The sequence below is a fragment of the Eupeodes corollae genome, chromosome 1 (assembly GCF_945859685.1).
Source record: "Eupeodes corollae chromosome 1, idEupCoro1.1, whole genome shotgun sequence".
In the NCBI taxonomy this organism is placed as follows: domain Eukaryota; kingdom Metazoa; phylum Arthropoda; class Insecta; order Diptera; family Syrphidae; genus Eupeodes; species Eupeodes corollae.
Window position 1 is genome coordinate 238,393,920 of NC_079147.1, and position 12,692 is coordinate 238,406,611.

General features: G+C 31.2%; 1 long non-coding RNA gene across 1 annotated transcript in view; it reads left to right on the plus strand.

The window, feature by feature from the left end:
- Positions 1-2,556: 2,556 nt before the first annotated feature.
- LOC129940831 (uncharacterized) overlaps positions 2,557-12,692 on the plus strand; it is a 32,791-nt gene continuing 22,655 nt past the window's right edge. Inside the window, exon 1 of the long non-coding RNA XR_008780773.1 lies at positions 2,557-2,914. This is a non-coding gene — a long non-coding RNA (uncharacterized LOC129940831). The remainder of the gene's footprint in view (positions 2,915-12,692) is intronic.

Sequence of the window (12,692 nt, forward strand, 5' to 3'; positions counted from 1 at the left end):
TAACTTTTTCATAAAAATTCGTTTTGGAGGTTCCTGAAATCGAGTGAAATAAAATCGAGATCTTAATTGAAAATCAAGTGAAATTTTTTCCCAGGCTTCCATTTTTCGATCGATTTTCTACCTTCGAATACTTTTCGAAATGACTTATAGAAATTAAAGCAGCTGATATGCATTTACAACATCGGTCAATAAACAATTATGTTGATTGTCATAAATTATATAATTTTGTTGTGTTTTTATTTGTAAGAATTTTAGTGTTTTTTCTTTGGAGATATCTGGAGGGCAATTTTAAAATATCGGTTGAAATAGACTGAAGTTGATATATGGGTAAAGGCACTGTCAGAAAAGTGTCTTAATGGAAGATTTATTCGCTAGAAATGTTACAGGGAAGACATTTGTCCGGCAAAGAATACGTGTTGAATGCTGTGTTCTAAAACAAGTAAAGATCAGCAAATTCCCATGATCGAAGTCTATTCCAAAAAATATGTTTAGATTCGTTTCGAAAAATCGAAATTACTTTTGTTTTAAAACAATTTCCTCTTGTCGAATTCAAATCACTTGAAAATAACAATAATCGATATTTAGAACACATTCACATCATTTAAGCATTAGCATGAAAAATAATTAATTCGATATCGAAAGAAGAGAACTTCACTTAATTTTAGCATGAAAAATAAAGAATTCGATATCGAAAAAAGTGAATGTCAGAATTAAAATACTTATTTTGATTGGATTTTAATTTCATTCCCAGTTAACTTGAAATGTAGAACCTTTCTATCCATATCGGTTTTTGAAAAATCAAAAAAATGTAAGTTACAAAAAACTTTTTCTAATATTATCTATTTATATTTTTGACCTTATCTTTGAGTTACTTTGATTTTAGAAATAAGAAAATACTAGAAAATTAAATTTATATGCACATGTTTTTATCGCTTTCACTCTAAATCGAATTTGAGCATAATTTTAGAATGGTTTTTGGATTTATCGATAGCTTTAAGATAAAATTAAAAGAAAATTAACGTTTAATATTACGTTGGGATAACATCAATTGTATTCATACAAAAATGAGTGGCAGAAGTCGAAACCTCAGTATAATTTCGAATTAAGGCTACACATTTTGGATTTTGATTAAAATTAAAAAATGTCTGCAGCACTCCTTCATATCTTTTCAACTGTCAAGTGGGAACGGAGATTCAACGAAGCTCATCGTCCAATGTATATAATGTCACCTCAAAGGAATACAACTCGTTTGAGATGTATTGCTTTTTTTATTTTGTGACATTTATGAAATTTGAAATCTCATGACTGCTGTCAAAAATGTTCAATTCCTTCTTTCGGATTTATTTTTTTTTTCTTTAAAAAAAGGATGTAGTAAAATTAAACTTTCATAGTTTAATAAAATAATAAATAATACAAAGCTCCTTGTTTAAAAATGATAACTTAAATACCTTCAATACAACAAATTTGATTTTCCGAATTTCTTTGAATATCATTTATTTTAATAAACTTGACAGGGGTTTAAACTTAATGTCACTGGAAATCGCTTAAATTTGTGGGTAATTGTTCAAGCTTTAAAAAAGGCCAAATTTCAAAATGTACTTAATATATGATCGGGGGAGGTTTAGAGACATCCCTTTTTATTTAAGGGCAACATTGAAGTCGCGGAAGCATAAGGTAATCTTGACAAAATAAATTCCTTTTTTTAAAAAAAAGAAATTTTACTACCAAACATTAAAACACTATGCTACCGGTCTTACTGAAATTGTATTTTACACAAATTTCTAATTTGTCTTTAAAAATTTTACATCTAAAAAATTATAGTTTTTTTTTGTATATTTTACCTTTCAAATGATCCTTATCTGCAAAAAGTTAAACAAAAATTGAATAAAAAAAAATTAATTATTTATGTTGGCATGCAAAAAGCACCGTCGGCAATTTGAATATTCTCAATATCGATGTATAAGAACTCGGACGACATCTTTACCTGACAGTATTAGAGTTTTCAAAATACATCTAATGCTGCCCGGTAAGATGTGAACAGATGTCCTTTTTGAATAATGTTTAAAAAAGAATATGAGAAATTCAAAGCCAAAATCTCGTTCGAAAGTTGATAACTGCCATCCGGATCCGAATCCATATTTTTTCTTTATTTTTAAATCCAAAATAATTATTTTTTTTCAATTCCATTTAAATGTCACTGTCACTAATCAATCAAAAATAAAATGTCACTTTTGCGTTTTTTTCTATTATTTATTTCAGTTAGTTTTTCACTTTTTGAATTTATGTAGTTTGTTATTGAAAGGAAAAGAAAAAATCCAAAATAAGTAAAAGTCACTTTTTAAAGGTATCTAATGAAAATATGGCCGAGGAAGGTGACAGTTTTTCTTTAATTTTCTTCGAATTAAAATTTGATTCGATTCGATAAACCGTCACTACCGAACCGATTCGATTGATCTCATCAGGACAAATGATTCAAAAAACCTACACAACTTTTGTCGATCTACATAATTTCCGTATGTGAATGCGAAGAACTTTAAAATGTGTAGGAAAGGAAAACCAATTTAAAAAATAAACGTCTTATGTATATATTTATGTAGTTTGCCTTCCGCTAACGGCTGCGCGAAGCGAAAACTAAATACATCCGACCGCTATGTTGTTCACACGTCGAGTCCCGGAATACGTTTAAAATCCGGCGCGATCCGACACTGCTATGGCTGTCACTGCCGCGTATTATATTCTGGTTGGCTCGAGGCAGCGCCACCGTCAAATGAGCGAGTGGCATTTTTGTGGAGAAGATCGAAGTGCATGTCGCGTTTTGGATTCGAAGCAGCAACTAGAAACGGTGGCGGCCACCGCGGCCGGTTCATTTCGATCGGATCGTGTAATAGCTTCTGGTTCTGATAATGTGGAATAGGTATGTCAGATGCCGTATACCGTATGCATGCGCTCCCCTTTTTCGGTGAACGATGAAGATGGTAGTGTGTGCGCGGTGTTAGTAATATTTTTTTTTGTCTATGCACACATGTGTGTTGGCGAATGTGGAAGCGATAATCGATATCAAAAGTCAAAATCGCGGCCATCTATTGGTTAATAACAAATAATGAACGAAGCCTCACGGAAACGTTAGAAAACACCACAAACACACACATACAGCTTGTTCGAAATAGTGTCTATGTATACGAATCCAATGCCAAATGGAGTGTGCTCCTCTCTCACAATTCAAGAATTTATTTTCTTTTTTCTTCTTTTGGGGACGAAGAAGTTGGGGAACTGTCAGCCGAGAGTTCTATACTATACTCTCAGTGTTTCAATTCCATTCGGTTCTACAGGAATATTGAACAAAAGACAGAGAGAGGGAAAAAGAGAGCGAGAGAGAGATTTATGTATGTGTTTGAAAATAGAATAATCACTTTCTATAAGTCACTATCAAAAAAACCTTAGTTGACGACAGCAGGAAAAGTGAAGCGAGAAAGTAATTTCATTCTATTTTCGGTTATAGGTATTTCTTCTTCGAAAATTCGATAATCGATCTTTCGAATAGTAAACTTTGAGTTGAAATTTCGAGAATGATGTTAAACAAGTTGATAAATGAATAGGTGTACATTAATTTCGAGTTCGAAGTTCGAACTTCGAACTTATATGCATTACCATATTGTGAATATAAGGAAAATAATTTATAATTCAAAATAAAAATTGCAACTGGAAGCAAAACCTGAATAGTGTCATTGTAGCGAGTAACCTAAAATGTTGCAGTGTGACACATTTTGACGTATGCACCAGTAAGCATTTCTAGAATAAATATTTGTGACAAATGGATGAAAATGATTAGCTGTCTAAAAAAAGCAGATAGTTACCCTCATGGATTAAGACACTTTACCAAAAAAGGCCTTTAAAACAAAAATATATAAAAATCTAAATTAATGAGTTTAGGTCAATGGATTTCAAAAAAAATTATAGATTCAATACTTGGTTTGTCTTGTTTTTTTTCTCCTAAATTTTGAATAATTTATCTATTTAGATGAAGTTATTTTTTAAATTCATTATAAAAATTAGCTTTTTAATGTGATATTTATACTTTACAAAAAATATAATAATATGTAAAAACTGTACGAACATATTAAACTTTGTATCAGGTGTGTTCTTGGATTTTATTGTAATAGTTTTGAAAGTAGTTTTTTTTATTTGACATCGAAATTAATTAGGAAATTAATATGATTATTTCTTTTCGTATGTTTTTGGCAGAAGATAGACATTATTTTGGATTGTAGTAGATTTAGATTTCCCAGCACTTTACACTGGTTTTAGTGCAAGTAGGCTAGAGACATTGTTATGTCATTGGAAGTCAAAATTTATTATGGTAATGTGAAAATCATGGCTAGCTCCGTAAAAAAAATACTACTCACAACATTAAGTTCCTTTTTGCCTCTAAAGTTGTCCGTACAACTTTTTTTTTAAACGACGGGGAATTCAATCAAAAAAAAATAACAATCATGATAAAATGTGAGATATTCAAGGAATTTCGTGAAAGTACTTTGAGTTGTCATTAAGTCTTAATAAAGAGAACTGTCATTGTTAGTTTCATCGACACCTTAAAAAGTACGATTATGACGTGAATATGTCATTACTTAAAAAAGGATTCAAGGCAAGGATTACTTGTCTTTCTAAAAGGGACACCATAAAACTGGTACATTAGGAACATTGCTTAAAAACAAATAACATTTCTTATTTTTTAAGGAATCGTGAATGAAAAAAAACACAACCTTTTGTCAAAAACTGAAATTAAGTACAAATCTAGAAAATGTCATCGTTAAAATAGAATCGATAATTGTGCAATGCAAAATAATTAAAAGATTTAAGCATTATTCACATGAGCACGACCAACGACCAACGAATGAACGAATATTCGTGGATTTTGACATTTCTTTCACATGAGAATTTTTAATTCGTCGCGAATGAAGTTTCACTTTGACCAACGATACCAAAACAAAAATGATTTTTTTAGGTTAAATACGAGCGATTATTTTATTCGTTGCGAGTGTGGATAATGTGGAACGCGAATAAAGTTTGACAGTTCGTATCAACTACCATTTTTTTTGCGACGAATAAATTTGTTTTATTAAATTTATTGATATATGATATTGAAAAGTAAAAGCAGGCATCATAAACTATATTGCTATCGTTTTGTTAAAAATTTGTGTAGAAATACGTTTTCAAACGCATATAAAGTCACATTTTGTAATTCATTCGTCGTTCGTTGGTCGCGCTCATGTGAATACTACTTTAATGATTTAATCATAGAGTGATCATAATTTATCGATTTTGATATTTATATCGACAAAAGTGCAGCTGTCTTGTTTGCATCAAATATGTTTGATCAATAACTGTCAATTTTCATAACAGCGCTTTGACGTTTACGCAGCTGTCAATAAAGAATTTTTTATTGCAGGCAAAGGATATTGACTATTTGACACTTTTAAAATGTGTTATCGATAACAATTCTATTTGAAAATTCAATACAAATGACGTTACCAAAAATTAAAATAGATTCTTATTAGAAAATCATTTTGTGAATTCAGAATAGAAATAAGATTAAACGGATTATAAAGTATTTAAAGCTTATTTCATAATAATAAATACGAAAATCGACCAAAATTCATAAGACTTTTTTCGGATTAGGCTTTAATTTTGGAAAATTTAAATATATTCACTCAAGATGCTCTGAAAAGTTCAAAATGTACGAGTATTTCAGGTGAAACTTAATATTTATAGCATATCCAGGAGTAAATTTGTAAGATTGTTTCTTTTTATGTACAATAAATGTATGCCTAACTTAAATGCTTGTTTATCTACTTGCAATTAAAATAAACTTGTTTTATGTACTTGAACATACTCAGAGTACTTATTTTTTAAATTGTTCAAAGATACCAACTCAAGAGACTTCAAATACCGACAGCAAAAAAAAGGAACTATGGAAAGTTAGTGTTGAAATAAAAATTATCAGAGTAAATTATAGCTGTTAACTTGTTGTTCTTTGATTTGCATCAAAATAAGATAGGCTAATCTCAAAACAAAATTCTTTAATCATCAAGACATTATTTCTATACGAACTGAAGAAAGTCAGTCAAATTTAAAACAATAGGATGTCTATAAACATTTAACTACCTATTAACCTTAATCTCTTAAAATTTTAAGATAAAAATCAACTTGAATTTAAATGTTTACATTTTATAGCCACCGTTTATTGTTGATTTTTTTAATTACGAACCGGAAATACACCTAACCCCATCATACTCAAGTTTCAAGTCCATGCCACCAATTTTGATTCTTCACAGTTTATAAATTTTTGTATTGAATACAATTAAAATAACTCAAAATATTTTACACATTTGACACTTCATCTGTCAAAAATAAAAAATAATTTAATTAAATCTGACAGCACAAACACACACACACAAATGTCACTTTATAGTGTTAATATCCTTTTATGTAACCGAGTCCGCATGCAACGGTTTTTTTTGTTTAATGTATTTTATATTGAACGAAATAATGCCGAACGCAAGTGCACGATCAACTGTAACGGAAAAGTGAAATCCGAAGACTGACTTAACTAATTTGAGCCAAGTCACAGTTAAGTCAGAACATTAGCCCGTTTCGCCCGATTTTTCATGTCTGTGCTGTGCTGCGTCGCGTTCTTTTCCTTATCGTTTTTCTATTGCTTTCTTTTTTTCTCCTTCCTACATGTATAATTTTTGTATCTGCTTTAAGTTTGTTTTACGTATGCGCAGGTTGATTATGATTTTTCAATTTTATGTTGTGTTGTTTTTGGTTGGTAGATGTGTGAGTGGTTATAGAGCCTGTCCGTTAACTGAGCTATAAAACTAAAGGCATGCGTTTACCTTGCATTAGGTAGGCAGTAGGTATGCCATGGCTATGTGAAATGTGACAGTGACAGGTGAGAGAGAGGAAATTAACCAAAGGCATGTCCAGTTAGTTAATAAGTTCGATAGTATACGATGCGACTGCTTAAGTCTTTTAGTGAGACGAGACGTAAGGTAAAGTATTTTTCTGCATCTTCAGTGGTGAACATTGAACAACCATCGACGATGATCGTGGCGACGACGCGACAATGATGTTGACGCTTCTTACTGCGGGCGGTTGGTGGTGTTTACAGAAGGTGGCTCGGGGTTCGTTTCATTTTCGATTCATTGCCTTACAATTGCAACACCCCCTCCCCCGACATACCACAAACATCTTAGGCTCCAATCACACTTGAATACGAATGTCACACAATCATCATCAATTTCTGTCTCACTCGGTGGTTTTTTTTTTCTTTTCTCAAGAAATGATTCTCTCTGCGCTCGATCCGTTCGTTTCGATGTCGCGTAGCGTCGCGTCGGTCGGTCGGTCGATTGCGGTCCTATATACGTTTTACGTTTACGTATTTGATCTCTCTCGATCTCTACTCGCACTCGCACCTCGATCGCTTGTCATTTTATTACTTCAAATTCGAGTGCAGATAAAAATTCAAATTTTATTCAGGCTTGTTTTTTGAATTTCGGTTCTTTTCTTGATTCATTAAGAAGATAGCTAAAGCTGTCCGGTCTACCTATTCTATTCTTTTGATTTTCTTCCCTCTTATTTTACAAAATTTAATTCCACTGTCTGTCGTTTATGCGATTGTGGTTGACAAACAAAAATTATTCACCGTGGGTACCTATTTTAGATTCTTTTTCGTCTTTTTTCAAATTTAGAATTTAAATGTTTTTCTTTTGTACATTTATACGAGGAGGTTTAGCTGCTCATTTAAATTGTATTAGTTTTGTTTTTGTATTTATATTTTTATTTTTTCGAGGAAGAAATTAATGAAATTTCGAAAATACCTGAATAACTTTGTGCCACTGGTTATTATAGAATGGGTATTGACTTGGCATTGTTATAGAGAAGGGGCACATCCATCCACATTAGGTATGGAATGATAATGGTGGAATGAAAAGGTAGGTTTAGGAAGTAAGTGCCAATCAGATTTTTGGTCTTCATTTTAGTTTTTTTTTATTATAAATATAGTCTTGTCTTAAGTGATAATTATATGTTTATGTTTAACTAATTAATGATGTTGTTAATTGGCTTGCGGGGTTTTGAGATTTTTGTATATCGGTTAATGAGATTTGACTGAATGTTTCGTTAAGTTAGGTAGGTAAGGTACCTAACCTACCTATTGAGGTTAATATAAAATAGCATTTACATTTTGTTTGATTGTTATCTGGGATACTTTCAATGAATAGTATAACTTATTTAGCTAATAACGTAGAGAGTTCGAATAGGTTTTATACATTTTAGACACCTAAAGGGTACAATAAGTAATTGACAACTTACCAAACTGGAGAGCGTATGTCGTTTTCGCTTCAAAATGGTCCATGGACTTTAATTCTTGAGCCAGCTCGATCTTGTTTGGGTGTTATATATACTTTACTGAATAAATTGACAATGACAGTTCAATAGTTTCTAAAAGGGTGCGTTCAAAAATTAAATTCATAGTTGTTATGTTATTATTAGAAAACTCGATATTATAATATCTTAAATTTAAATGTTTCAATTATATTTAAGTATTTTTTTTTATTCCTTTTTACTCCTCACGAACTCAGAAGTTCCTTAGTATGGTCCATATAACATTGAACAAAATAAATTCCATACATAACTAGCTATACATATGTATGTGAGTGTGATACCTAGGCTTTTTACACCAAGTCCAAAACCCGGTTTTGGCGAAATTATTAGTTTTCGCCGAAAACTCGAGTTTCAACATACATTTTTGGTAAACCACAAGTTTTATATAAAATCTCTCGGAAACTTGTAGCAATTCAAAGTTGAACTAAACAAACAAATCTTTTGAAATATTCAGCGCTCAAATTAATGTTAGCAAAACAGCTGATGACTGCTGTCAAAACAAATATTTCATTTTGAAATAAATTTGGTTGTAGTAAAATTAACTTTCAAAATAAGAATTATTGCTTTTTGTTTTTTTATTTACACAATATGGAAGAGAAAAAAAAAACAAAAAAAAGAAACTTTTGGGCAGCTGGTCGGCGACAGAAAAAATAACGTCAAGAATAAAAGCCCCGGTGGCTATATGTGGCACTGGCGGTTCTTTTATGATCTTCCAGAGTTTCAAACGCCAAACCAAAGGAACACTATCTTTCCACTATCGAAATCGTTTTGCCATGGGTATAATTTTAGCAGGAATTGCGACTTTTGCTGCTTTTGCTTAAGAATCTTTTTTTCTTAAGAAGACTTACTCATAATTCATAATGACGTTTCCAAGGGATGCGTCTTTGAACTCGTCGCCACAAATATGTTCGACAACCTGTAGAAAGACTTTCCGGTAACTCCGGTCAATCACAAGTATTTGGGAGATATGAGAAAGACTATAAGTTCATTTGTGGAAGAGAATAAGTATGGAAGAAAATTTCTCGCGGCGGCTAAGTCGCAGCGGGCTAGGAAAATTTGAGCCAAAACATTCCACAACAGTGGTCTATCGCAACTTGATGAACAACCTGCCAACATCAAGAAGATCCACAGTGGTTTGAGCAAACCAGACGAGTCCTCAAAGGAAGAATCCAAAGCGATAGTCATGGAGAAATTGCACATTTGGCCAAGAGCAATAGTTATAAATTCAGTATTTTGAATTGATTTTGTTGTGAAAAAAGAAGAAAAAGTTTTAGGTTCTTGTTGGTTCATGTCGTGAGTCCATTCCACCCGTCCCCAGAACTTCAGTTGAAACTCTTTTTTCCAGACGAGCTGGTTTTACGTTAAAATCAATTTGAATTGGTTAAAATTCATTTTATTTTCACAAATAATTTGAGAAGAACAAAACTTTTTACTCACAAATTTTTTCATCAATACAAAATTTGACAGCCGGTGTTAAACAAATTTAAATGTCAAATAAAAACGTGTTAAAGTTCGGTGTGAACAAAATGTTTTCTAAAACCCGGTTTTGGATGTGGTGTGAAAATGCTATGAGCTTCAAGTCCAAACTCATAAAAACAGTGTCGCAAAATTTTAAAGATTTAGTGAAATGTTAAAGCCATTTTTAGTAATTTACTAAGCTTAAAAGATGATTTACCAAATTATACAAATCTTAAGAACTTATTTCCCATCTCTTAAATAATTTGCCAAAGTTATAATCACGTAATGGCAACTTTAACTTTTAGCAATTTGCTAAATCCATGTGACACCTGTACAATAAGAGCAGTGGACGGAATTGTCCAGCCAACAGTTGGGATTTCCATTTAATAGGTTAAGATTTGTTGCTTTGTTAATTTTCACGAACTGTCACTATTTTGACATGTTTTAATGCCTATTTTCTAATAAAAGGCAATTAGGAATTTAGTAGTTAGCAAAACGAATATTTTTGAAGATGTCTTTTTTACTAATATGGTCCAGCTACATCCACGTATGCAATTTAGGCTTAAAGAACAAAAAATCGAACGTATAACAGTTCTCAACCATTTTTAAGTATATTTCCTGTTTAACCCAATATAGTTACTTTTCCTCACTTTACAGATTACTAATAACTTCCTGAACACAATATGCAACTGAAACGTTAACTGCATGTTGCAGTTGAAAGAGCTGTCAAAAATAGTCGTCACACTATTCCTTAAGCAGTATTCACATGAGCGCGACCAACGAATGACGAATAAATTACAAAATGTGAGTTAATATACGTTTGAAGACAAATTGCCATACAAATTCTTAACAAAACGATAGCAATATAATTTTTATTTGATTTATGATGCATACTTTTACCTTTCAGAATCATAGATTAATAAATTTAAGAAAACAAATTTCTTCGTCGCGAAAAAAATTCCAGTTGGTAAGAACTGTCAAACTTTATTCGCGTTCCACATTATCCACACTCGCAACGAATAAAATAATCGCCCGTACTTAACCTAAAAAAATCATTCTTGCTTTGTTTTATTCGCGTACGAATTAAAAACTCTTATGTTAAGGAAACGTCAAAATCGACGAATATTCGTTCATTCTTTGGTGTGCTCATGTGAATAGTGCTTTGCAGGCCCACAATGAAAAATTTAACTTTTTGACATTTCATGTTTTTTTTTTTCATTTGTTTGGTTCAACTTTATTTATATATACTTTATTTTCAACCATTGTTATATTCAACCACAAAATCACCAAAACACTAAAAAGCACTGACAGATACCATATTTCTCTTTCTTATGAAATGTCAAAATTTCTGCACGAACAATAATTCAAAGTTGGTGAACCCTTGAAGACCGATTTCAGTTGGGTTATGTTCGTGAATTTGAATAATGAATTTGTTTCTATTCAATATTTTGACAGCTATTCTTGTTGCAGCACCAGTTGTAGCTCATATCCATTGTGTTCAGCTATTAACTCAGTTAACTGAGATTATAGTTTTCGGATAGTGTTTTTAAAATTTTTTTTTAGATAACTTACTTCAGATAAATTGAATTTTACGAACAATAATTCTTGTAAATGAACTTTAGTAAACACTTTCATCAGTCCAAACCTTAGTCATGACTATAAAAAATGAAATGTCATTATTTTGTTTCCTAACTCATTTTCGATGAGTCTTCAGAAAACGTTTTCACCAAACAAAAACAAAATACAAAAATCATAAAACTTTAATGAAGTGAACATTCGTGACAGATTTATGGCTTCACATTAAAATTTAAATTCAATTTTATCAGTGATTTGAACTAAAATTAATAAACATACATATTCAAATACATATTTATTTCACTTGATATATTTGCTGGAGTGCTGGAAAAAAACCTTAAAGGTTATCTTTTTATTTGATAACCACAATTATTTTAATCTTGACTTACTTAACACATCAAATTGTGAAGTTAGCTCGAAATGAACCTAACTACAAAAAGCAGAGCAGCAAATAGAAGCATTTCAAATAAATGTGTTCGGTCTTTAATGACCTATGACATTCGATAAACTATATCAGTGCTACCGCTGCAACACATGTCAGAAAAATATATTCCCTGATAATTTAAAAAAAAGAAGAAATAAATAGTCAAACATGTCTTGGCTACTCGTATATTTATTTTCAATTTAAATGAACAGTCTTATGAAATCATGACGGCTTTGTTGTACCACTATCAGTTGAACTTTAATCCCCATCATCGAATACGATCGCAGAGGCATACTTATTATAGAAAACGGACAAAATATGAATCAATTAAGTGTACCTAAGTATGAATTTTAGTAATGTAAAATGTTTCTTATCGGTGATGTGATGATGGGCAACTCTGGAATTGTATGGAGCCATTTCTAGAGATTGTACCGAAATGAAAAATATAGATTTAGGGAGTTCAACAGTGTGACTTATTGAAGTTATGAAGTTTCATTTGACATTTTTGTTTAATCTTTTAAAAAAATATATGTTCATTTATTTCAATTTGATAAAGTGGTGTGATTACTTAGCACTAATCTAGGATGCATTAGGCTTCTGTTATGTAGAAAATAATAAATCAATATATAGGGTCAACAGCAGCTATAATCTTTAAAACACTTTGGAGAGATAAAATATAATGGAAACACTTTTAAAGTAAATTTGAATTGAGTTGATAGTTTTAAGGACGTTTGGAAGAAGTCAAAATTGAAATCGATTTTAAATTTATCTTTTAAAAAGTTATACATGA